The 26,397-nt window shown below is 36.9% G+C and overlaps 1 protein-coding gene across 23 annotated transcripts in view; it reads right to left on the bottom strand.

The window, feature by feature from the left end:
- Positions 1 to 26,397, bottom strand: part of ZMYND11 (zinc finger MYND-type containing 11) — a 155,963-nt gene that overhangs the window by 59,134 nt on the left and 70,432 nt on the right. For 2 of the 23 annotated variants that reach the window (XM_036280937.1, XM_036280947.1), the window contains 2 exons: positions 17,961 to 18,055; positions 14,770 to 14,877 (listed from right to left, as the gene is read on the bottom strand). The exons of 16 other annotated variants lie outside the window; for them this stretch is intronic. The gene's annotated coding sequence lies outside the window, so the exon portion shown is untranslated. Of the gene's footprint in view, positions 1 to 14,769; positions 14,878 to 15,714; positions 15,735 to 17,960; positions 18,056 to 26,397 lie in introns of those variants that run through there. 5 more of the 23 variants (XM_036280974.1, XM_036280966.1, XM_036280957.1 and 2 more) reach the window with 4 other exon arrangements.

The raw sequence follows: 26,397 nt of genomic DNA, 5'->3' as shown, positions 1-26,397 counted from the left end.
TCCGAGTGTTTAGTTTCAGTATTAAAAAAAATTCAGTACTTAATATTTTTAAAAAATCTACAAATATAATTCATCCCACTAATAAATCAAAAGTGAGAAATCATGAAGATTTCTATAAATGCTCAGAAGGTATTTAGTAAAATTCAACATCCAGCCCCTACCAAATAGGAACAAGTAAATAACACTTTAGAGATCAGCAATATTCAAAGATGTTTTTAACACTCTGCCAAAGAACCAACATGGGTGAAATAGAGAAAGGAATAAGATATAAAATATGTTAAGAAGTTAAAATGATCATTATTTGCGTATCACATACTGAGAAAACCCAAGAAAATCAGTTAATGTGTTATTTTTAATAATCAAATAATTGAACCAATTATTTGTTTGGGTACATACTAATATAATAAATTAACAGCATTTATCTATACAAACCAAAAAACTAGTTCAGAGGTTGAAAAAAAGACAAGACCCTAATCATTTACAAAAGCACAAAATAACATTTTGTATCTGTCCAATCCATAAAGACAAAAATTCTGACACATTACACTGGTGGATTGGGCTTGACTGGAAATATACCACTGGTGAGATGAAAATTAGCACTACTCCTGTTGAGGCAAATGTGGTAGTAGCACACTTCTATTTCTAAGTATTCATCCTGTAGATAGATATACTTAGATATGTGTGAAGTAATAGACGAGGTAGGAATTAATTTTAACATTGTTGCCAGCAAGAAAAGATTAGAAACGATCTAAACATACATTTTAGATTATAATTTATAATATAACCATACCAAGGACCATTATATAATCATTAAATAAATGAAGAAGTATTATAGATGTTATGAGGACATAAGCTCTAAGATATATCATGTTTAAAAAAATCATGGTACCAGGGCTAATATCCAAAATATATTCATACAACTCAATAGCAAAAAGAACAATCTTGTTTTAAAAAGGCAGGAGATGTGAATAGATGTTTTTCTGAAGAAGACATACAGGTAGCCAATAGGTACATGAAAAGACTTTCAACATCACTAATCATCAGGGAAATGCAAATCAAAACTACAGTAAGATATCATCTCATACCTGCTCAAAACATCTAAAAAACCAGGACATAAGTCCTGGCAAGGATATGGAGAAAAGGGAACCCTTGTGTACTGTCAATGGGAATGTAAACTGATTCAGACACTATGGAAAACAGTAGGGTTCCTTAAAAAGTTAAAAACAGAACTACCATATGATCCAGCAATTCCAATTTTGGGTATTTATCAAAAAAGAGAAAACACTAATTCAAAAAGATACATGCATCCCATGTTCATTGTGGCATTATTTACAATAGTCAAGGTAAGGAAACAATATAAGTGTACAATGGTTGATAAATGGATTCAAAATATGGTGTGTATGTGTAATGGAATATTACTCATGCATAAAAATGAAGGAAATTTTGCCATTTGCAACAACATGGATAACCTAAGAAATATAGTAAATGAAATAAGTCAGACAGAGAAAGACAAATACCATATGTTCTCACTTATACATATGTGGAATCTTAAGGAAGGAACAAAGGAGAAGGGGGTAGGGAGGGAAGGAAATACAGAAGGGAGGGAGGGAGGGACACTGAAGCTCAAAGATACAGAAAATATACTGGTAGTTGTCAGAGGCAGGGAGGGTGGAAGGAGTGAAAATTCCTCATCACAAAAACTATGTATGGTGACAGATGTTAGACTTATTGTGGTGATCATTTTGCAATATATACAAATATTGAATCATTATCTACACCTGAAAGTAATAAGGCTATCTGTCAATTATACATCAATTAAAAAAAATCATTGTGTAAAATGGTACAATGTCTGAAAAGCATTATATAATTACCTCTGTATATGCACAAGAGTTCGAGAGGTATATTCCAGGAACTGTTAAAAGGTCACCTCCAATAACTGAGTAGCTCAGCAAATGGGTAGGAAGAAAATATTTTTTCACAGTATGCCCTTAAGGATTTTGTTTGTGCATCTATTAGCTCAAGATTATTTTCAATTTTAAAAAGTAGCTACCATTTATACCATTCTTCAAGCAATGTGTGAAAAGTTCCTTTCTCCCACATAAGCTTGAAAAATCTAAGGCAATTCCCATCCTTTTTAATCACCTTGGCTCTTCTCGGTCTTTTACTCATCCATGTTATTTTAGTGTCAGTTTTCCAAGACCCATGAAAAACACTGTTGAAATTTGTATTAATTTGAGAATAAATATCATTACAATATTAGTCTTTCCACTGATGAACTTGGTATAACTATTTATCTGTATCTTCTTCTATGTCCTTAATAAAGTTTTATGATTTTCTCTCCATAAAATGCTTGCATAACTTTTGGGTTTTTCTAGATATTGCAGATTTTTTTATTTCTTTGAAAAGGAGATTTTATTTTATATAACATTTTCTGGTTGGTGGTTCAGAAACCTTGCTAACTCTTATTAGTTTTAAGTTTGTAGAAATTAAATTTATTGTCTGTTTAAGCGAGTCTATTAAATTTGTCCTTTCTTTTTTTTTTTTTTTTTTAATTGTTACTTTTCTTTCTTTTTTCCTTATCCTCACCGGAGGATATGTTTTGATTGAGAGACAGAGGAAGGGAGAAAGAAAAGAAACATCAATGTGAGAAAAAAACATCAATCAGATGCTTCCCATACGTGCTCCCCCCCCCCCCATAATATCAAACCCACAGCCTAGGTATGTGCCCTCACCGGGAACTGAACCCAAAATCTTTTGGTGTACTAAATGACAGTCCAACCAACAGAGCCAACTGGCCAGGGCTAAACTTGTCTGTACTTTCTTATTGTACTGATGAGGTTTTCTAGTACAATGTACACCCCAGAGGTAGTAAAAAAGTGTGTATCCTCATTTTAGATTTGGAAGGGATTCTTATAATAACAGTTCAATCATTAGGCATGAGACTTGCCAAAGGTTACTGGTAGGTACATTTTACCAATGTAAACTGATAAATAGAAATATAAATATGATGCTTGCCACAGGATATTGGTAACTATCTTTTTTTTTTTTATCCTCATCCGAGGACATTTTTCCATTTTTTGTTCAGATAGAGTGGGAGGGGGAGAGAGAGAGAGAGAGAAACATTGACATGAAAGGTACACGACGAGTGGCTGCCACCCCCACGACCCAACCAGGACCAGGGACAAACTGCAACAGAGATACGTACCCTTAGTGGGAACCGAACCCGGGTCTCTCTGGACCGCAGGCCGACGCTCTAACCACTCAGACACACCGGCCAGGGTGGTAACTATCTTTTATTAAGGAAATTCCTTTTCAGTCCCAGATTGTTTTTTTAAAAAATGGCATTATATTATTTATTCCTCGTTATATTTAAATCCTCTTAATTTCACAGATGGGTCTTCTTAGCTAATGTACACTCTAACATTTGTAAAGCATGAAGTACAGACACAATTAAAAAAAGAAAAAACAGCTCTTTCTCTTTAGTGATAGCATGTTGGGCTCAATTTCCTCAGTTCAAAGAGAACTAAAGTCAGCTAAAGCCATTTATTCGGGCCCTTTGCTCTTGAATGACCACAAAGATGTTCATGAGGAAGGCTTCAGGATAATTAAGAGAGGGTATGGATGAAGGATTGTTTTAAATACAACATGAGAACTCCATAAATTCTATAAAGTGCTACCTCTTAGTATTATAGTCTGGGAATGTAACAGCTCTGAGTTAATGGGTCTTATTTTCTGAATGAAAAGTCTGGGTTTAGGAAAATTAGAATAAAGAGTAAGTGATCTAACATGCATTAATAAGTGTCACCTAGCTCTGGCTGGTTTGGCTCAGCGGTAGAGTGTCGGCCGGCAAACCAGAGAGTCCCGGGTTCGGTTCTGGATAGGGGCACATGCCTCAGTTGCAGTTTGTCCCTGGCACCGGTTGGGGTCGTAGCCAGTCAATGTGTCTCTCACACATCGATGTTCCTCTCCCTCTCTCCCTCCCACTCTATCTGAAGATAAATGCAAAAATAGTCCTAGGGTGAGGATAAAAAAAAAAGTGTCACCTAAAGGCTAAAAACGTATCTCCATTATTTCAAATAGCTGTTACATTTGCATTTAAATTTTTCAAATGAGTACTGTTTACTTCCTCCCTTTAAGGCCTTCTAATCACAGGATCTATTTGCTGACCTATCTGCAGCCTGGAAGGGTGCCACCAGTGGAAGATGACAAATTATGTTAGATAGTGCCTCATATAATATTGGTACTCAATAAATGCTTGAATGTATTCATCAGTATCAGAAAATTTCAAAGCAATCTTATAAAATCTTTTATTTTTAAATTATTCTAGACTTGCAGAAGAGCTACAAAAATAGTAAAGTTTCCATATATCCTTTACTCAGCTTCCCCTGATGTAAACATTTTACATAAAATAGTACAATTATCAAAGTTTCTTAATTTAACTTATTTTTTGAGATATAATTGACATATAACTTTATATTAGTTTCAGGTGTATAGCATAATATATACTTGTATATATTACAAAATGATCATCACAGTAAGTCTAGTTAACATACAAATATTCCTTAATTTATTAATTAACTCTGGTACACTGGCATACCTTGAAGATGTTGCATGTTTGGTCCAGACTAAAAAACTCAAACAACAATACCAAAGATCAGAGTATCTAGAAATAGGTACAAATGCACAAGAATCTAAAGTTAAAAGGTAAGCATTACAAAAGAATGGAAAGAGTAGAGTAGACTTGGGCAGCTCCAGGGGAGGCAGTGACACAGTACATGACAGGAAGCTTAGGAGCCATGGCTAGGACGCCATGGTAAGGGTGGACTGACCTCCGGGTGCCCTCCCAATTGTCCACCCACTTAGGTTTTGCAGGACCACAAAGTTCCAGGAGGTTCCCAACTTTGCAAGAGATTTGTAAATGGGGAGACAGAAAAAAGAATAAAAATATATAGAACAACTTTCCAAAATAAAGAAAGAAGGGAAAATGTAACAATATTTAGAAAATGTAACAATTATTATTAATGTAACAATAAAAATAATTTATATCTACGTCATTTAAATTTTCAATGATTTTAATATTTAAATAGAAAATAAAAGAACAAAGTATTTATCAGCTATTTAGGAACAAATTATAACAATGGAAGAAACAAAGTAAAAGGTAGATTTAAACACAAAATTAAGATTGCAAATTATAACAGCAACAAAACTAAAAAAGGGAACAATGAATTAGCAAAAAGACATTATCAAGTATGAAAAAAGGTTAAAAACATACCTATCAACACAACTGATATATCAGAAGTCTATACATTAAATCCAAACCTTACATGAACAATGTAAGATGTTTGTTTTAATATTTATTGTGACAGAAATTACTAATAAAGTGTCAAGTGTTAACAAACACAAGCTCATAAAGCAATGCCTAAAGTTGAATAACTCCTACTTTTTTCCTCCTCTTCTGGTCTTTTAGAAACTATATTGATTCTCACCTATTTTTCTTACGAAGGAGAACTGAGCCAGAGTGCTCTAGATATTAAAGGAGTAATGTCCTCTTCTGAGCACTGCAGGCTAAGTATATGAGTTAATTAAAAAATAAATTTTGAAGAATTGGGTGCTTTATGTGACAAAACTTGAATATAAGAAAGGTTCCAATCCAGTATTCCTTCTGATCAAGTACTTAGGCAGGTTTACTTCAAATGAAAATAGTTTTATGCTAATAAATCAGGTTAAGGCCACTCCAGGTTTCTCATTTTTTATAGGCTGCTTATCCATCATAGGGACACTTATCTTCTTCAAATAAAGACGGAAAAATATCAATTTAGATATCTAATCTATTTTAGTTTCACTTAGCACAAATCACGAACAGTATGTAAAAGTCTAATATTGAAATTTTATATTCAATTTCTCTGAACTTTTTCAGTAACTTTTTTTTCTCCCATTCTGTTCCTGTAATTATCCTCCCCACATTTCCCCCAGGACACTACTTCCCAACTGCTGAGCACCGAAGTGTATCCAAGCAACAGACTGCAAAACCCTAATTTGTTTCATCTCCCCTGAGATAACTAAGCATGTTCCAAGACAAAAAAATATAGCACCAATGGTAACAGCCACTGCAGATTCAACATTTTTACCAAAGTAAGAAATCTTATGAGCCATAATTTCCTAAAATTATCTATCATTAACCCTTTTAATAATGATTCATTCTCAAAATTGTATGTCACCATTGTTTGACATGAACATTCTGGGAGGTGAGCACACCAAAGAGAACACTGTTAAATATGATCATATCCTGGGGGAGAAGAAACCACCACAAAATGCACTGATATGTTTTCCACTAACTAGAAAAAACAATGAACACCTGTATAGTCCTCTTGTCCCTATAAGTAGCTTCATGCTATCATGGAGTCCAGAGGCTTTCACTGTGATGGAAATATAACCACTGTAAGTGTGTTCTGAATGACTTGGAGAAGGTTAGTACTGCCCCACAATTTCAGTGCATATTGCAAGTTTCATGTTTCCATTTACTTTGTAATTGGAAGAAAAAAAAGAGCACAAGCAATGGCAGAGTAGCATTTTGGTATACTTTTTAAAAAAATATGTAACTCACATTTTAATTACATACTTTTCTTTATATAACAGTAACATTTTAATTAAAACTGCCTCAGATCTCAGCCTAACTACTCAGACACAGAAGTAGACAAGGCCATCGGACATTAGCTTTGCAACAAATATAAAGTGGTTAAAACTTTACTGAAATCCGAGGAATAATTTTTTTCTGGTTTTAGAACTATTAGAAATAGCTATGGTTCAATTCAGGAATTTATCCCTCTATGAACATTATTATAAGAGTTAGGATTCCCGCCCTGGCCGGTTTGGCTCAGCAGTTAGAGCGTCGGCCTGCGGTCCTGAGAGACCCAGGTTCGGTTCCCACTAAGGGCGCGTACCTGGGTTGCAGTTTGTCCCTGGCCCTGGTCGGTCGTGCAGGTGGCAGCCACTCGATGTGTTCCTTTCACATCGATATTTCTCTCTCTCTCTCTGTTCCTCTCTTTCCCTCCCACTCTACCTGAACAAAAAAATGGGAAAATGTCCTCGGGTGAGGATAAAAAAAAAAAAAAAGAGTGAGGATTCCCTTTGTATTAGCTACTAAAAAGCAGAAAGCCAGACCTGTAAGTAATATCCTTAGCAAGTTGTGGGGCCTCCCAGAACTTTTTCTTTCTTTTCAGTTTTCCTCATCTTTCTTATCTTCTAATATATATTAACTTATTCTATTTACTCATATCTTTTTCTAACTGTCCCTAAAATATTTTGGAACAAATGAAGTTCTAATAAAATATACTGTACAAATTCATTTGATAAACAAATACAATGTGTACACACACATAATTAAAAACTATTCACCAGCCCAGCCAGCTTGGCTCAGTGGTTGAATGTCAACCCATGCACCAAGAGGTAGGTATCTGGTTCAATATCTGGTCAGGGCACATGCCCAGGTTGTGGGCCAATCCCCAGTGGGGGCAGGCAGGAGGCAGAAGATCAATGTTCTCTCTCACTGATGTTTTTTTCTCTCCCTTGCTCTTCTTCTCTCTAAAATCAATAAAGAAAAATATATTTAAAAAAAAAAAAAAAATCCATGCCCAGCCAGTTGGCTCAGTCCCATGGACTGAGAGGTCCCGGTTCAATTCCCAGTCAGGGCACATACTGGGGTTGAGGGCTCAATCCCCAGTAGGGTGCATGCAGGAGGCAGCCAATCAATGCTCTCACATCGATGTTTCTATCTCTCCCTCTCTAAAAAAATCAATAAAAATGTATCAAAAAAAAAAAAAAAAAAATCCACCTTCCACCCTTTTCCCCTGAACTATCTGTTTTACATGTTGTACCACCAGTATAACTACTAGTAGTACCCTTTCACTCCCAGTTTCACGTATTCTACTCTTAGTCATTTATCTGAATATATATCACCTACATCTGTACATGAAAGCACAGTGTAGCTTTTATCATAATAGTCCCCAAATTGAAACATCTGAAATGTCCCTCAGCAAATAAATGAATTTTAAAAACAGTGGTATATCCATATAATGCAACACTACCTAACAAAAAAGAATAAACTACCAATATATGCAGCAAATGAATCTTAAAACATGCTGATCAAGAAAAGCTAATCATGAAAAAGAGCATATTATACAATTTCATTTATATAAAATTCTAGAACAAGCAGAGCTAATCACTGTGACAGAAAGCAAATTAGTGATTTCTTGGGGCTAGGAAAAATCATAACAGACTGCCCATAAAGAAGGACAGGGGAAAACAAATCTTTGTTCACTGCTAATGAACACGTAGAGGGAGGCATCCTCTCTTGAGAGCTGAGTCAAATTAAGTGTATAGATGTTCTATCATTGATGAGGAATCTGTTCCTGGATATACACACTAACAAATTCCTCATATAGGTCAAAAAGGAAACCATTATTGTGATAGTAAAGAATTAGAGCAACGCATGATTATTTGTGGTAGAGGAAAAACTGAAGACAACCTGAGTATCTACTGTAAGAAAATAATTCAAAGCATGGAGAAAGGTTATGAATGTAAGATTATTGAACACAGTGGGGGAAAAAACAACAACACTTAAGTTAACCAAGTATGTAACAATGGCAGAATGGTGATTTAAAAAGCATTTTTATAAAGTAAAATTCACAGTGTCAACACATGTGGTTGTTTTAAAGGTAAAAAGTTAATGTAATATAATGTATCTCATCCCTCCACTCTCCCAAAGTTTATTAACGAACAGTCTAAACAGATGGACTATCATGCAGCCATTAGCAATGATAATTTACAGTGATCATACAACAACGTGAGAAAAGACTAAATAATGAGAGAGAGAGAGAGAGAGAGAGAGAGAGAGAGAGAGAGAGAGAGAGAGAAAACAAGCATGAAAAATCACCAAAAATAAATTAAAATGGGTCCCTTACTTGGGTTTGGGTAGAATTATAGGTGATTATTTTTTGGCTTTCTACTTTTGAATTATCCCGCAATATGGTTATGTTATTTTTAGAAAACAAAACATTTTTTAAAATCATAATTCTCTGCCACTGGGTGCTTTATAGATGTAAGGATGGTTCAACAAATACAAATCAATAAATGTGATACACCACATTAATAAAATGAATCATAAAAATCATGATCAATCTCAAAAGATGCAAAAAAGCGTGACAGGATGCAATACCCTTTTACGATAAACAAACAAACAAACAAACAAAAAAACTGGGTATGGAAGGTAACTACCTCACCATAATATAAGCCATATATGAAAACCCCACAGCAAACAACATAGTCAAAGACAAAACTTTTCCTCTAGGCTCAGAAAAAAGGCAACTTTCACCACTTCTATTAAACACAATATTAGAAGTTCTAGCCAGAGTAATTAGACAAGAAAGGGAGATAAAAGGTGATAACTAGAGAGGAAGAAGTCTCTGCAAATGATATTATCTTATATATAAAAATTCTAAAGACTTCACTGAAAAGCTGTTGTAACTAATAAATGAATTCAGTAAAGTAGTACAATACAAAGTCAATACACAAAATCAGTTCCTTTTTTTGTTTGTTTTTTATCCTCACCCGAAGACATTTTTCCATTTTTTGTTCAGATAGAGTGGGAGAGAGAGAGAGAGAAACATCGACATGAAAGGGACACATTGAGTGGTTGCCACCCACACGACCCAACCAGGGCCAGGGACAAACTGCAACCAAGGTACGTACCCTTAGTGGGAACCAAACCCGGGTCTCTTTGGACTGCAAGCCGACGCTCTAACCGCTGAGCCAAACCGGCCAGGGCCAGTTCCATTTTTATACACGAACGATCAACAATATGAAAATAATTTCATTTATAATAGCATCAAAAAGTATAAAATACTCAGGAATTAATCAACAAAGTGAAAATGTGTACAATCAAAACTACAAAACACCACTAAAATAAAGACAAGTAAATAGAAATACATGACATGTTCACAGATCAGAAAAATACTGTTAAAGTGTCAATTATTACCCAAAGTAATCTACAGATTCAATGCAATCCCCTCAAAATCCCAATGATGTTCTTTTCAGATACAGAAAAACACACCCTAAAATTCATATGTAAATCTAAAGTGTTCCAATAGCCAAAACAATCATGAAAAAAGAAAACAAACCAAAAAGGAGGATTCCTATTTCCTAAGTTCAAAACTTACTACAAAGCCACAGTAATCAAAACTAGGTGGTACTGGCATTAAGACAAATATATAGATCAGTGGAATACAATAGAGAGCCCAGAAATAAACCCTCATATATACATACATTCAAATGATTTTTGATATGGATGCCACAAGACCACTCAAGGGGAACAGTCTTTTCAACAAATGGTGCTGGGAAAACTGGATAGGTGCGAGCAATAGAATAAAGCTGAACTCTTACCTAACACCATATACAAAAATTAACGCATCCTGGCCAGTGTGGCTCAACAGTTAAGAATGATAGCCGATGCACTGAAGGGTTGAGGGTTTGATTCCCAGTCAAGGGTATGTACCTGGGTTGCAGGTTTGAGCCCCAGTCCTGGTTGAGGTTGTGTAGGAGGCAGCCAATCAATGTTTCTCTCTCTCTTTCTCCCTCCTTCCCTTCTACTCGATCTAAAAAATCATCAATCGAAAAATATCCTCAGGTGAGGATTAACAACAACAACAAAAAATTAACACAAAATGGATCAAAGACCTAGATGTCAGACCTAACACAATAAAACTCTTAGAAGAAAAATAGGACTAAAGCTTCACAACACTGGACTTGGCAATGATTTCTTGGATATGGCACCAAAGGCACAGGCAAAAGAAAAATAGAGAAAATGAATTTTGGAAATTAAAAAATTTTGTCCAAGAGACACTATCCACATAGTAAAAAGGCAACCTGTAAGTGGGAGAAAATATTTGCAAATCATCTATTTGATAAGGGATTAATGTCCAGATCATATAGAGAACTCTCAAAACCCAAAAATGAACAACCTGATTGTGCAAAGGACTTGTATAGATATTTCTCCAAAGAAAAAGCAAATAAGCACACGAAAAGATGTTCAACATCACTAATTATTAGGGAAATGCAAATCATACCTACAATGAGATACTACCTCCCACCCATTAGGATGGCTGTTATCAAAATAACAGAAAACAAGTGTTGATGAGGATAATAAGAAATTGAAACGTTTGTGCTCTGCTGGTGAAAAGGTAAAATGGTACAGGCAGTGTGGAAAAGAGTATGGTGGTTCCTCAACTAGTTAAAAATAGAACTGCCGTATGATCCAGCAATTCCACTTCTGAGGATAGACCAAAAGGATTAAAAGCAGGATCTCAAAGAGATACTTGTATACCCATGTTCATAGCACCATTATTCACAATAGCTAAAACTGGGAAGCAACCCAAGTGTCCATTGACAGATAAATGGATAAGCAAAATGTGGTATTTATATACATGCAAAACCAAGAAAATTATGGAATATGCCACAACATAAATGAATCTTGAGGGCATTATGCTAAGTGAAATAAGCCAGTCACAAGAAGACTAATACTGTATAATTCCACTTCTATGTGGCACTTAGTCACAATTATAAAGACATAAAGTAGAATGTTCATTGTGGTTGCCAGAGGTGGGGGAGTTCTTGTTTAATAGGTAATGATTTTCAGTTTTACAAGATTGAAAAAGTTCTAAAGATGAATGGTAGTGATGGCTGCACAATGTGAATGTATTTACCACCACTGAGCTGTGCACTTAAACAGGATTAAGATGGTAAATCTCATGTTGTGTGTATTTTACTGCAAAAAAATAATAATGATCTGCCACTAGGTGCTTTTCAGATAGGTACATAATACTTTATTTAAAATTGTATTGAACAAAAATTAATAAACTTCAAAACCTAAACAGCAACTCTGTGAACCCTTCAGAATATACTCTGAAGAACTAGGTTCTTCCTAATTCTAATACTTAACCTGGCACAAATAATTACTCCTACAGCCTCATATTCTTCACCCAGAAAGTGGTGGTAATTTGAATGTCAGAGTTGCTATTAGGGTTAAATGAGATAATATTGAAGTACCATGTAGAAGCCAGTGTTTTTCAAAGTTCAGAGTGTGCAAGGATACAAATATAAATTCATTAAATATCAAAAGAAAACATTTAATGGTTAAGAGTTTGGACTAAGCCCTGGCCAGTTTGGCTCAGCAGTTAGAGCATTGGCCTGCGGTCCAGAGAGACCCTGGTTCGGTTCCCACTATGGGCACATACCTCGGTTGCAGTTTGTCCCTGGCCCTGGTTGGGTTGTGTGGGTGGCAGCCACTCGATGTGGTCCCTTTCACGTCGATGTTTCTCTCTTCCTCCCTTCCTCCCTCCCTCCCACTCTATTTGAGCAAAAAATGGAAAAATGTCCTCGGGTGAGGATTAAAAAAAAAAAAAAGGAGAGTTTGGACTAAGATATCAGATAGATTTATATTCAAACTTCAGTTCTGCTGACAACCTATGTGGCCTTACACAATTTATTTCACCAGCCCAGCCTTTATCATCTTGATCAGGAAAATGAGGATAATAACAAGAGACTTCACGGAGTTGCTGTTTAAATTAAATGAGATAAATCATATAAAGCACAGTGTTTGTCACAAAATAATGACTCAATGTTCTCAAATAGCTCCTCAGTTAATGCAACTGACTAATTATTAAGAAACCTTTTCTCCATGCCTTGTCCCAGTCACTATGCTTCCTTCTAAGGCCCCAAGATAGGAAAGATATATGCCCTACCCTCAAAAAGTTCAAAACCAGTAAAGAAAGCACAAATATTTTTCAAAGTTTGTAATAGACTATAATAAATAAAATTGAATTTTATAGATATTAGTATGTTAGCAAGAGTAAGGGCCCTGAGATTGATTATATTGAGAAATGAATCAGTATCTCGAAGGAGATGATATAGGAGTTGGATCTTAAAGAGTATGTTTGTTGTGTCTATTAATAAAGGAAGAATACAAAAGAAATAATCAAAATAACAGAGTACTTATATGGGGCTCTAAGTGGGCAGAAGCAGGTCATGAAAAGGAAAAAAATGTGAGGGTCTAATAGTGAAGGGCTCTGCACAAATGCCCTGTTCATGTATGTACGCTTTATGCTCACTGGGGAAACCAAGAGGATTTCAAGAAGAACATACTCAAACCCAAATCTAGAAAAATAACTGATACAATGTAAGGCTTTGGTTGACTTAAAGGTGTCAGAACCTCCTCCTAAATTTAACTTGAAAGAGGAGTCTGCCTGATAAACAAGTGTAAGAGGACAGACGTCCCAGGCAGAGCGTGGAAAGAGGAGAGTCCAGTGTTTCTGGAGTGCAGCACCTTGAGAAGCAGCAGGAGAATGCAGAAGAGAAAGGCAAGGCATTAAAACCTGTTGATGTCCAGGAATATAAACTTCATGGGCAATAAAAAAAGGCTTTCAATAGTGGAACAGTTGATAAGATGGTGTTCTGAGAAACATCTCTGACACCAATGATGGGAAGAAACAGATTAGCAAGACTGGAAGGCTGAAAGTCCAATTAGGAACCTGCTGCCACTGCACAGGAAGAAAATTACAAAGTAAAACCCAGACCAAGAGAGGGAAGAGCAGGCAGACTCAAAACACATTTATTTAAGAGGACCATTCAATATACCTGGGGATTTTAAAAAGTATTTTATTTTTACCATTTCCATATTTCAAACACATTCACTATTCCCGTCTAGCTGCAAGATAAAAATCTCAAAGCTGGTATAAAGGCCCTCTCCCTTTCATTCCCTTTTCCTTAAAACCTTACAGTCCTTTGCTTGGACTCTCTGCCTCACCAAACCCCATCCAACTCCCAAGGACTAATTCCCTTTCCTCCACAAGGCCTTCCTGAGTCTCACACAGCAACTTCACTCAAATCTGTGCCTTGTCTGTAGGTTTCCTCCACAGACTCTGCAGAAAAATGTCAAACATAAAAACAGCAACACAACAATCCAAGCCAAGAGAAGTGCCATAAGAATATGGCATACTGGGGGAAAAAAAAAATCACTGTGGAATTGGGGATTATGGTTATTAAGAATCAGTTAGTTCTTCCATAAGGCTGTTATTATGTAAAATAAAATAATAATGGTAACAATGGTAGCGTACCTGCCAATCTGCAACCATAAGAAGATATATATGAACTAATAAATAAATGTAGACTAAAGTGAGCATGCAGTTACTAATGCTGTGAAGTATTCCTGAGATTATATATACAGCATAATATTAACTGGTACTTTTTAAAATTGCCCTGGCCAGTATGGCTCAGTGGCTGGAGCATCGGCCCATACACATAAGGGCTACGGGTTCAATTTCCAGTCAAGGGCACGTACCTGGGTTTGTACAGGTTCAATCCCAAGCCCCGCTCAGGGCGCATGTGGGAGGTAACCAATGTGTCTCTCTCACACTGATGTTTCTCTCCTTCCACGCCCCGCCCACCCGCTCTCTCTTAAAAAAAAAAAAAAAAAATCAATGAAAAAATATCTTTGGGTGAAGATTACAGAAAAAAGAAAGAAAACTAACTCATTTACAAAGAAGTAATTTAGGCAATGGCCATTTTCCTCCAGAGTAAATATAATGAGGGAACAGAAATAGAGACACAAAGCAAAATTATAACTTGAATAAACAGTTCCTAGAAATTGTGAGTTTCATAAGATTAAATCGTTACAAATAACGTGTACCTGGTTACAACCTACACACAAAGAGGACTTACAGTTTGGGCTTATGTCTATCTGTGAAGAACTCCAGGAGAACTCAGAAATCTCAATGCCAAACATGTCACAAGAGGTCAGAGGTCACATTTTCTAACTGGGGTTTGACCCTAAAGTGAGCAATACATGTAATTAATTGATGCCCTAATCTGAAACATTAACTTGAATGGGACTAGTCTCCTGATCCAATGCTAGTCTAATCATGCTAGTCACAAATGTGATCACCTCTAGAAACACAAAATCAAAGTTACTTAAGACAGGAAGAAAACAAAGGTTCAATTGCTTTTTGCAACAGTCCACAAAAAAATAAAATGACCCCTCCTAATGATAGAAACAAGCCAATAATGGTGGTAGAGATAACATAAAATCCATACTTATTTCAAAGTATGTCTTTCAATTACCTTATAGCTAGTACTATAATAGTTATGAAACTCAACTACCATATTATAATTATCCAAGTTACATGTGAGTAATTTAGATTAAAGAGACAAAGGAAATGATATATTTAACTATTTTTATTGTATATTAAATTATAGGTGACATTTAATAAAGTAACATGACGAGTTATAAATCATATTGGAAATCTTAGGGACTGAAAGTAAATTTCATGTCTGTTTCTGATTTTGTTGTTACATGATTCTTTATCTCTTTGCTCCTTCATTTAAAAACTGTAAAACAAAGGCTAACATCATGACGTTAAATAAAAGTGTGCAATAAATATTTGTTTTATATAAATGTTAAGTAATCAAATATTTCAAAACTTTAATTTCATGACACACATCCAAAGGGCATAAAATTGGTAAATTTATATCTACTAATTATAATTTAGCATTTATAGACTTTTAAACTAAAGAGAAGCTGCTGCCCTGGCTGGTTTGGCTCAGCGGTTAGAGCATCGACCTGTGGTCCAGAGAGACCCGGGTTCGGTTTCCGCTAAGGGCGCGTACCTCGGTTGCAGTTAGTACCCGGCCCTGGTTGGTTGTGCGGGTGGCAGCCACTCGATGTGTCCCTTTCACGTCGATGTTTCTCTCTCTCTTCCTCTCACTCCCTCCCACTATATCTGTATAAAAAAATGGAAAAATGTCCTCGGGTGAGGATTAAAAAAAAAAAAAAAAAAAACAAATAAAAGAGAAGCTGCTTATCTATAAGCTTATGCTTATCTTCATCTAAACTGACTACTGTACAGGGTCTTTATGATAAAATGACTGATTTGTTTCCATTATGGTAACTAAACATCACAAAACATCCTTTAGTTCCTAAGAATGTAAAATATTTTTACTGAGACCAAAATTTATTTTTGCTTATTCAGCTCCCAAATGAAGACATCTATGTAATTTTACACAATCAGTAAACAAAACTTACAAAACTGAACTTTTAGGCCCTGACCAGATGACTCAGTTGGTTGGAGCATCATCCCGTATACCTAAAGGTTGTGGGTTTGATTCCTGGTCAGGACACATACCTGGTTTCGAATTCGATCCCTGTTGTCAGGGAGAGTATGAGAGGCAACCAATCAATGTTTCTCTCTCTAAATCAACAAATACAGTCAGCCCTGGTTTATCATGGTTAATCATATCCAGACTCCACAGTGATAAATGAATTTCCGTGAAGTAGGATTATTTATTTATACACAGTCATCCCTCGCCACTTCGCGCTTCGACTTTCACAGCTTCACTCTAACCCGGTTTTCTCAAATATAGTGTAGTATAGTATAGTATTTGAAAAAACCACGATAGAGTGAAGCCGCGAAAGTCGAAGCGCGCGGAGGCAAGGGATGACTGTATATCCTCAGGTGGGAATTAAAAAAAATAAACAAACTTTTAAATCAAAGGGACATTAACTAAAGACTGCTCATTAACTAAAAGTCAAACATAATCCCATATATGTATTTTGCTTTCAGATCAACTCTTTTTGTAAAAATACTTTCCATTCCCAAATAGAACTTGTTGAAGAAGTTTGTTATACTTTTTAAATATTTGAAACATTCAAATCTCAACAGTGACTATCTAATTTATAATAATTTTTCTACAAAAAAAAAGTTTTGAACAAAACACTAGCAGTTTTAAAAAAAGGAAAATTAAAAGAAAATGAAAAAAAAAAAAAAATAAGGACTCAGGACTCTTTACTAAAGAGGTATAGTGATGCCCAACAGGAGACTGACATTAGCAACATAGAAAAATTCTATTTTGTTACAAAGATAAGGAAATTATTATCAATCAAATAACTTTGAGGATCTGAGGCTTCTCTATTCATGGAATTTCTTTGTAAATTTCAACATGAATCATAATATTTTAATCATCCTGGGTTTGAAGATAATAATACTGTAGATTCTGATGTGTCTAGTGTTATATACAAACATGAAGAGTGTCCCCTGGATTTGCTCCTACCAGAAGAAACTTTTACTGCTTTCAGTTCTGCTTTTGGACTTCAAGAAATATCCAGTGCCTTTAGCAACTATCTTTTTCTTTCTTAAACTTTTTTTCTTTATTGATTTTAGAGAGAAAGGAAGGGAGAGGAAGAGAGAGACAGAAACACTGATGAGACAGAACATTAATTGGCCAACTCCTACATGCCCCCCACTGGGGATATGGCTCACAAGCTGGGCATGTGTCCTCACCAGGAATCGAACCAGCCACCTATTGGTTCATGAGTCAACGTTCAACCACTAAGGCACACTGGCTGCGCATCTTATTTTTTCTTCTACGAAAAATCCTAAGACTGATGTGAACTGGGAAGACAGCAGTTTCTCACCTGTCCCAATCCTGTAAAAATAATTTTATGTTTTGTTCTAGTTTTTTTTTTTTGCTAAAAAACAAACAAACCTTTCCCTGATACAAGATCAAAAAAACTCATTTCATATCAAAATGACCAACATGAAGAATATAACTAAAGGAGCAGAATAATATTCTTACAATGAAAGCAAGTCCAAGAGATGTGACTACAAGACAGATGAAAACTATAGCTACTATGCCAAACATAAAAAAAGACACAAAGAAAATGATGCAAGATATAGAGAAAATAAAAACATCAGAATTAGAATAACTCAGAAACAAGTTAAACATAAATTTTAAAAATTAATTCAGCAGCGAAGTCTAAACTAGAAGGTACACAAGAACGAATACAGCAGGAAAATGTCATTAGAAGTTGCAAAGAAGAAAAATGTTAAAAATTAAAAAATATACAGCAGCTTTACCAATAATTGCCAGAACTCCAAAGGAACCAAGATATCCTTCAAGGTGTGTGGACAATAAACTGAGGTCCATCCAGACAATAGAATATTATTCTGCACTAAAAAAAAAATGAGCTATGAAGTCATAAAAAGACATGGAGAAAACCCTAAATGCACATTACTAAGTAAAAAAAGACAATCTGAAAAGACTACAACCTATGACTCCAACTGTATGAAATTCTGGAAAAGAAAAATGATGGAGACAGACAGTGGTTGCTAGAGACTGTGAAGGAAGGATGAACAGATGGGGCACAGAGGAATTGTAAGACAGTGACTACTTCGTGTGATACTCTAATAGCAGATACATATCGTTATACATTTGTCTAAACCCACAGAATGTACAACAGCAAGAGTAAACCCTAATGTAACATATGGACTTTGGGTGATGATAATGTGCCAGTGTAGTTCATCCTTGGTAAAAAATGTACCATCTGGTGAGTGATGTTGGTAGTAGGGGAGGCTATGCATGTGTGGAGGCAGGGAACATATGGGAAATCTCTGTATCTTCTCCTCAATTTTGTTGTAAACCTAAAACTGCTCTTAAACAAATAATAAAGTCTAAAAAAACAGGATGAAAAGAATTCAAGAGAAAATTACAAATATAAAAGTTGAGAAAAGATCCAACATAAGAGAAGGCCTCAACAAATACTAAATAAATGTGTATATAATAACATAATTAAGTATATGTACATAATTTTAATGTGAAAATTTCAAGATTCCAAAGTATATATTAAAGGACACTGGATACCCAAGAAAAACAACATAGAATGATCAACATTGAGACATATAATCAAATTATTAGACTTTAAAGAAAAAATCTTTTTGAATCTAGGCAAAAAGATAGTCACAAGAAAAAGGAAATCAAGTTATTAGATTTTTGACAGCAATGCTTTAGTGAGAATATATAACATACAGGGTGTGGGTTTACAGTTGTTCATATAGAAACCAATACAATAATGCAAAAATGAACTCTTGTGTTTCACACACTCACAATTGTAAACCTACTTTTGCCCCACCCTGTATAAGTAACCCAAATAGAAAATATAAACTATGGATTCTACATCTAGTCAAATTTATTTTCAAGTAAAAAGGCTGCAGACTGTTATATGCAAGAACTGAAAAACCAGCCCTGTCTGCTTTGGCTCAGCAGTTAGAGCACTGGCCATAGGACCAAAGGGTTACAGGTTCAATCCCTGGTCAAAGGCATGTACCTGGGTTGCAGGTTTAATCCTGGCCCCTGTGTAACTGATCCATGTTTCTCTTTCTCTCCCCTCCCCACATCTCTTCATCTCTCATAAACAAACAAACAAACAAATAAATAAAAAGTTTTGCCCTGGCGTGTGTAGCTCAGTTGGTTGAGCATCATCCCAAGCACTGAAAGGTCACCGGTTCGATTTCCAGTCATGGGGGAGGTACTAGAGGCAACCAACTGGTATCTCCCTCTCTCATCTATGTTTCTGTTTCTCTCTCACACCCTCTCCCTTCCTCTCTCTGTTAAATCAATAAAAACATTGAAAACAAAAAAATTTTTTTGCCCTGGCCAGTTTGGCTCAGCGGTTAGAGTGTTGACTTGCAGACCGAAGAGTCATAGGTTCGATTCCCAGTCAAAGGCACGTACCTTGGTTGTAGGTTCAATAACCAGCCCAGTAAGGGTAGTGCAGGAGGCAACCAAATGATGTGTCTCTTTCACATAGATGTTTCTCTCTCTCTCCCCCTCCCTCCCTCCCTCCCACCCACTCTGTCTTAAAAAACCTATGCAAAAATATCCTCAGGTAAGGAGTTAAAAAAAACACACAACTGAAAAATCTGTTCCCAAGAAGTCTTGATTAAGAATCTGCCAGTAGATGGTACTACCAATCTGAAAAACAGTATGGCGGTTCCTCAAAAAAAAATCAAAATAGAATTGCTGTATGATCCAAAAATTTCACTTCTGGGTATTTATCTAAAGGAAATGAAATCACTAACTAAAAAAGATATCTGCTACCCCATGTTCCTAGTATTATTATTAATAACCCAAACATGGAAACAACCTGAGTGTCCAATGACAGATGACTGGATAAAGAAACTGTGATACACACACACACACACACACACACATTTGTATATGTAATGGAATTATTATTCAGCCATAAAAAAAAGAAGGAAATTCTATCATTTTGTGACAATGTAGATGGACCTTGAGGGCAATATGCTAAGTGAAATAAATCAAGAAAATACAAATGTTGTATAATCCGACTTATATGTGGAATCTATAAAAAAACAACAACTCATAGATAAGAGAACAGATTGGTGGTTACTAGAGGCAGAGTTTGGGGGTGAGCAAAGTGAATAAGGGGGGTCAAAAGGTACAAACTTCTAGCATAAGATAAAAAATTTCTGTGGAATAATGTACAGCATAGTGACTATAGTTAATAATACTTACTGTATATCTGAAAGTTCTATGAGAGTAAATGTTAAAGGTTCTTACCACAAAGAAAAAAAGTTTAGCCCTGGCCGGTTTGGCTCAGCGGTTAGAGCGTCGGCCTGCGGTCCGGAGAGACCCGGGTTCGGTTCCCGCTAAGGGCACGTACCTCGGTTGCAGTTTGTCCCCGGTCCTGGTTGGTCGTGCAGGTGGCAGCCACTCGATGTGTCCCTTTCACATCGATGTCTCTCTCTCTCTCTCTCTCTCTCTCCCTCCTGCTCTATCTGAACAAGGAATGAAAAAGTGTCCTCGGGTGAGGATAAAAAAAAAAAAAAAAAAGAAAAAGTTTAACTATATGAGGTGATGCATTTTACTAAACTTACTGTAGAGATGTTTTTGCAATATATACATGTATTAAATCATGATGTTGTACAATTTAAACTAATACATTATCAATTATATCACAATGAAACTGGGGGGGGGGATCAAAAAAGAATCTACTACAGAATAAACTTTATTTATTTTTAATCTTCACCCAAGGACATTTTTTCATTCATCTTCAGATAGAGCAGGAGGGAGAGAGGGAGAAAAAGAGAGAGAAAAACATTGATGTGAGAGAGACACATCCACTGGTCGCCACCCATACAACCCCAACCAAGGCTGGGGACAAACTGCAACCAAGGTACGTGCCCTTAGGAGGAACCGAACCCAGGTCTCTCTGGTCCACGGGCCAACACTCTAACCACTGAGCCAAACCAGCCAGTGCCAGAATAAACTTTGGATATCAACATAGAAGACTAGTGATAAGCATGAAATAGATACTTGTAGAAGACTAAATGGTAGCTATAAGGAAGAAAGTATATGTAATTGCTATATTCTTTGACCATTTAGAATCAGTACAACTGTTTAAAAACAATGGATAAAGCAATTCATATGGTTTCCATGAAACATTACTGGTTATAGTGTTGGGTGTTTCTCAAATAGCTTGAAATATAATGTTGGATAAAACAACTTAGTGATTACATGATATTCCAAAATGTTATCACTCATGATGTCCTTGAGAACTATGACCCTTACTGTTTAAGAAAGGACATAAAGATTTTTAGATAAAAGAATTAAATAAAACCCAGTAGCCATAAATTCAAGTGGAAAATAACACTATGAATTCATCAGATGTTTTTTTATTTTACAATTGTATTTCCTAAACTGTATCCACTGAAGTCCTAGAAATGAGAGACTGACCTAGCATCAATGGGCACAAAGAGGGACAAAAAGTGCTCTTGAAATACAATTTCTAACTAAAAGAAACCAAAGACCCCTGAAGAAATCTGGGGCAGGGTGTATATAAGATAAGCCTGAAAAACTCTGCTTTCTGTATCAGAAAGCAGACTAACTTCAGGAGCCGGCATGAAGCGGCTCCAATGGCCAAAGATGGGAAATTTTGAGCTTCAATAAAGATTACTTCATAAATGGACTGAAATATATCAAACTTATCTAAATGTATGGATTCCAAATAACACTTAAAAAACTAATTGGTTAGAATTAGAGAATACTATTTTGAAAACTGGTAAGTAAAGGAAAAGAATCAATTATTCTACTTAACAGTAAGAGATGAGAAGCTTATATCCTTGTAGAAGTATTCCAATTAATAAAGGAAGGATAAAATTAGATCATCACTATTTTATAATCCTTAATGAATTAATGAACAGGTTCTAGCTGCTTTGAATTAAGGCTACTAGCCTCAAAAATGAGAAATAACAGACATTATTATGGCCTCCTGAGAGCAGAACAAAATCCCACCTATGAAGGGGTCTCACCCCAACTCCAAGACCGTAGATAAAATATCAATTTCCATGAAATGCAGAAAAATAAGCAAAAGGTAGTCCACTACAGGGATTCAGTCAGCAAAAGCCAGACTATGGGAAATCAGAGCAAATGAACCAGTTTATTCAATAAATAAGTTGCATAGGAAAATGATAAAATAAGAGATGAAGGAGAACTCTTTAAACTAAAAGTGGCTTAAAAGTCATACCAAACAAAAACAAAACAAGCAGAACTAAACTATAGTGTTCAGGGTGTGCTAGACTTCCAAATATTATAAAGAGCCATGATCCCAAAGCCTAAAACTTTTAATGCATCACTAAAGCTATGTAGATTTATTTTTATAAGGGAGTCACTCACCAGTCATAATATAGAACAAAACATAATGACTCCATATGCATTCTTTTTTTTTTTTTTTATCCTCACCCGAGCACATTTTTCCATTTTTTGTTCAGATAAGAGTGGGAGGGAGGGAGAGAAAGAGAGAGAGAGGGAGAGAAACATCTACGTGAAAGGAACACATCGAGTGGCTGCCACCCGCACAACCAACCAGGGCCGGGGACAAACTGCAACCAAGGTACGTGCCCCTAGCGGGAACTGAACCTGGGTCTCTCAGGACCGCAGGCCAACACTCTAACCATTGAGCAAAACCGGCCAGCGCTACATATGCATTCTTTACAATAATTCTACTATAGCCTTCAGTAACTTAAGATATTTGCAAAGATTTAAAAATACCTGTACGTTCAGAATTGGCTGTAACTAAGCAGAGCAACTTGATTTAAAATTAGTCTAGATCTTCCTGAGTCCTGGAGAGGAGGAGGCAAAACGGCTGAAGCCTAAGAAGTTCTGTCCGCTTGCTCCAAATACAGGACCAGACCTGAAGCTGAACAGCAGAGCATTCAACTTGAAAAACCACCTGAAAATAGCTAACTGAAAATACTGTGAGCAAGGAAGCCATGGACAGTAGACAGAAGGAGACAGTAAAGAAAGTGAGGTGAATAAAGGCAGAGCGTGGAAGATAGGGGAAGTGCAGAGGCACAACTCCTGGCCCCTGGGAGAGGGGGAACACAGAGATTCCCAAACCAGAGCAACAGAGAAGGAAAGGGGAGCCCATGTAGAGCACAGGGAAAGAGGTATGTTCCTCCCCAGCTTGAATGTAGAGGAGGTGACCTTCCCAGCACCCATGGAACAGAGCTGGGATGGAAATTGGTATACCAGCATCAGGACCTGATGAGGCTGGGGATCCAGACATATGGCCAGGAGAAAGCCTGGGCAGAAACCTCACCCACCATGGGTCTGCTGTGCTGAAAGATTCAAGAGCCAACCATGGCACTTTTTTTTTCCATTTACTTTCTTCACCTTTTTTTCTATTCTCCCCTGCTTGGATGGCAACCAAGGGGTGTCAACAACCCAGGCAGAACTGAGGCATTGGAAGGAGAGGAAGAGAATTCCCGCTCCTCCTATAAGCTAAGGCACCACTCCCAACACAAATCAATGTAAACTACCCTGACTGGACCTAATACCTCACAGAGCCCAGTGCCCTGGGGGAAAGGAAATCAGCTTAGAACATAAATACAAGTGGCTAGCCCTGAAGGCTTCCCAGCCTCTGAGCTAGGAAAGCCCAGCCCATAGGACTACCTGGGATCACACTCTGCAGGGCTTCAGCCAGGAGGCCAAGGACCAGGCAGGGACAATGATTCAGGGATTCAGGAACTGCCCAAGAGGAGGGACCCATACCCAAGGGCCAGATCCAACTACATGCAGCAAAATCCAATGAGCTCTTTAAAGAGCAGATCCAAGGGTTTTTAAAAATTATTGTTTTTGTGGTTGTTTTGGTGTGTGGGTTTATTTTTTTAAGTTTCATTTTTAATTCAATTGTTCTTTTTCCCCTTCCTTTCTTTTCCCATTTTCTACTTTCCTATTCTATATTTTATTTAATTTACCATTACTATCTTCTAAAATAATTATTGTTATTTGTCATTATTTTCTACTTTTCATTTTTTTGAACTTACCCTATCTCTGGTCTCTGCCTTCTTTGCTTTCATATTCATTTGTTTTTTTTCCCCCTCCTAACCCTTTTGGTCTCATGCCTTCTAATATTCTTTGTGTGTACATTTGGGCCTGTGTGTTTTCAGGTTGTCTTTCAAGCTTTTCACTGGGTCTGGTGCTTCTATCATTGTTGATGTTATAGGGCTGGGGGTTTGGTGGATGAACAAAATGTAACCTTGCCCTGGCCGGTTTTGCTCAGCGGTTAGAGCGTTGGCCTGCGGTCCAGAGAGACCTGGGTTCGGTTCCCGCTAAGGGCATGTACCTCGGTTGCAGTTTGTCCCCGGCCCTGGTTGGTCGTGCGGGTGGCAGCCACTCGATGTGTCCCTTTCACATCGATGTTTCTCTCTCTCTCTCTCCCTCCTGCTCTATCTGAACAAAGAATGAAAAAGTGTCCTCGGGTGAGGATAATAAATAAATAAATATTTAAAAAAATGTAACCTTGAGGTATGCATTCTCTCCACCTAGCCAGCCAAGGATCAAAGTATGTGTGTGAATAGATAAGCTATGCCTGGAGAGTTGAAATGCCACCCAGTCTGAACTTAATGTATTGAATATGTGTGAACAGATAAGGTTTGCATATCAAAGGGTTGGAAACCTGCCCCTGAAAGAGATGATGGGCGATAAGTTCAGGCGTAAATGAATTTGTTTTGATGTATCTCTTTTGATGTATCTCTCCTGAAAAAAGCGAGAGTCAGGTAATACACTGGACTTGGCTGTTTGATCAGCAGAGATGCCATCCCCAGGGCTAATTACCTAAAACACCATGTAAAACCTAGGGAACCTCTTTGCAAATAAATTGGGCTGCATCCAGACCTGGCCGGTATGGCTCAGCGGTTAGAGCGTCGGCCTGAGGTCCAGAGAGACCCAGGTTCAGTTCCCGCTAAGGGCACGTACCTCGGTTGCAGTTTGTCCCGGGCCCTGGTTGGTCATGCGGGTGGCAACCACTCGATGTGTCCCTTTCACGTCAATGTTTCTCTCTCTCTCTTCCTCTCTCTCCCTCCCACAAAAAATGGAAAAAATGTCTTCAGGTGAGGATTAAAAAAAAAAATTGGGCTGCATCCAGAGATCTGGAGCATTTGCTCTCTTGCAATGCTCCCTCTCCTTCCAAGTGGAATCCGTTTGTAGTTCATTGCGTTGCAACGACCCCCAGCAAGCCTAGAGAGTCAGCAAGGTTCTTTGTCTTTTTACTGAGGTGGGTATTTCTATCATTGTTGATGCTGATATTTGTTCAAGGAATCTTGGATTTGGTCTGATATTGCCTTGCCTTCTTAACTTACATATACATTTTTCTTTCCCATCCCTCTTTTAATTCGTTCAGTCTCACGCCTTCTAGTATTGGTGTGCCTGGGGCTTGTATCATTGTTGAAGCAGATTTTCATTTCTGGTTCTTTTTTTATTCCCCCAGCCTGGTTGTACAATGCTTTTTTTACTTTATAAATTTTTTTTCTATTTTTTTCTTTCTCCCTCTTCTAATTATTTTGGTCTCACACCCCCTAGTGTTCTTTGTATCTATGTGGTTTTTGTTTGTTTGTGTGTCTTTTAATCTTTTTGTTGAGGCAGTTGCTTTTATTATTTTCAATGCTGACATTTTAGGGGGGGGGGGGTTCTTTTTGGTCTGGTCTGGTTGCTTTGATTTCTTCCATCACACCTATACAATTGTTGGCTTAACAGGTTCAACAGGGTTGGGAGTAAGACTCACAGTTAACAACCCCAAAGACTCAGCCCACCCATAAATGGACAATAGCAATCAAGACCCAAATACAACAGGAGAGCCCACATAACCCACATAAGGTTCATTCCAAGAACACCCAGCTCAGAAGATCAAGACTATTCCACTGGGTCCCACAAGAAGGTCACAACAGCAGCAAGGCTGGGAGGCATAGCAATCTTATCTGACACACACCGACCTGCCTACGCCCAACAAGCCTCACCTGGCCCCAAACTACCAGACTGCAAAAATGGTTACACAAAGAAATACACACCAAGGGTCTGAATCCAAAGGAAAGAAATGGAGGACTCACCAGAAAAGGAACTACATAAAATGAAGGAAAGCAGTTTGTCAAAAAAAGAATTCAAAGCAATAGATTTAAGGGTGCTCAAGCAACTTAATGAGAATTATAAAGAGCTCAG

This window comes from Molossus molossus, unplaced genomic scaffold, assembly GCF_014108415.1.
Source record: "Molossus molossus isolate mMolMol1 unplaced genomic scaffold, mMolMol1.p scaffold_m16_p_1, whole genome shotgun sequence".
NCBI classification, from domain to species: domain Eukaryota; kingdom Metazoa; phylum Chordata; class Mammalia; order Chiroptera; family Molossidae; genus Molossus; species Molossus molossus.
This window is presented reverse-complemented; position numbering and strand designations above follow the sequence as displayed.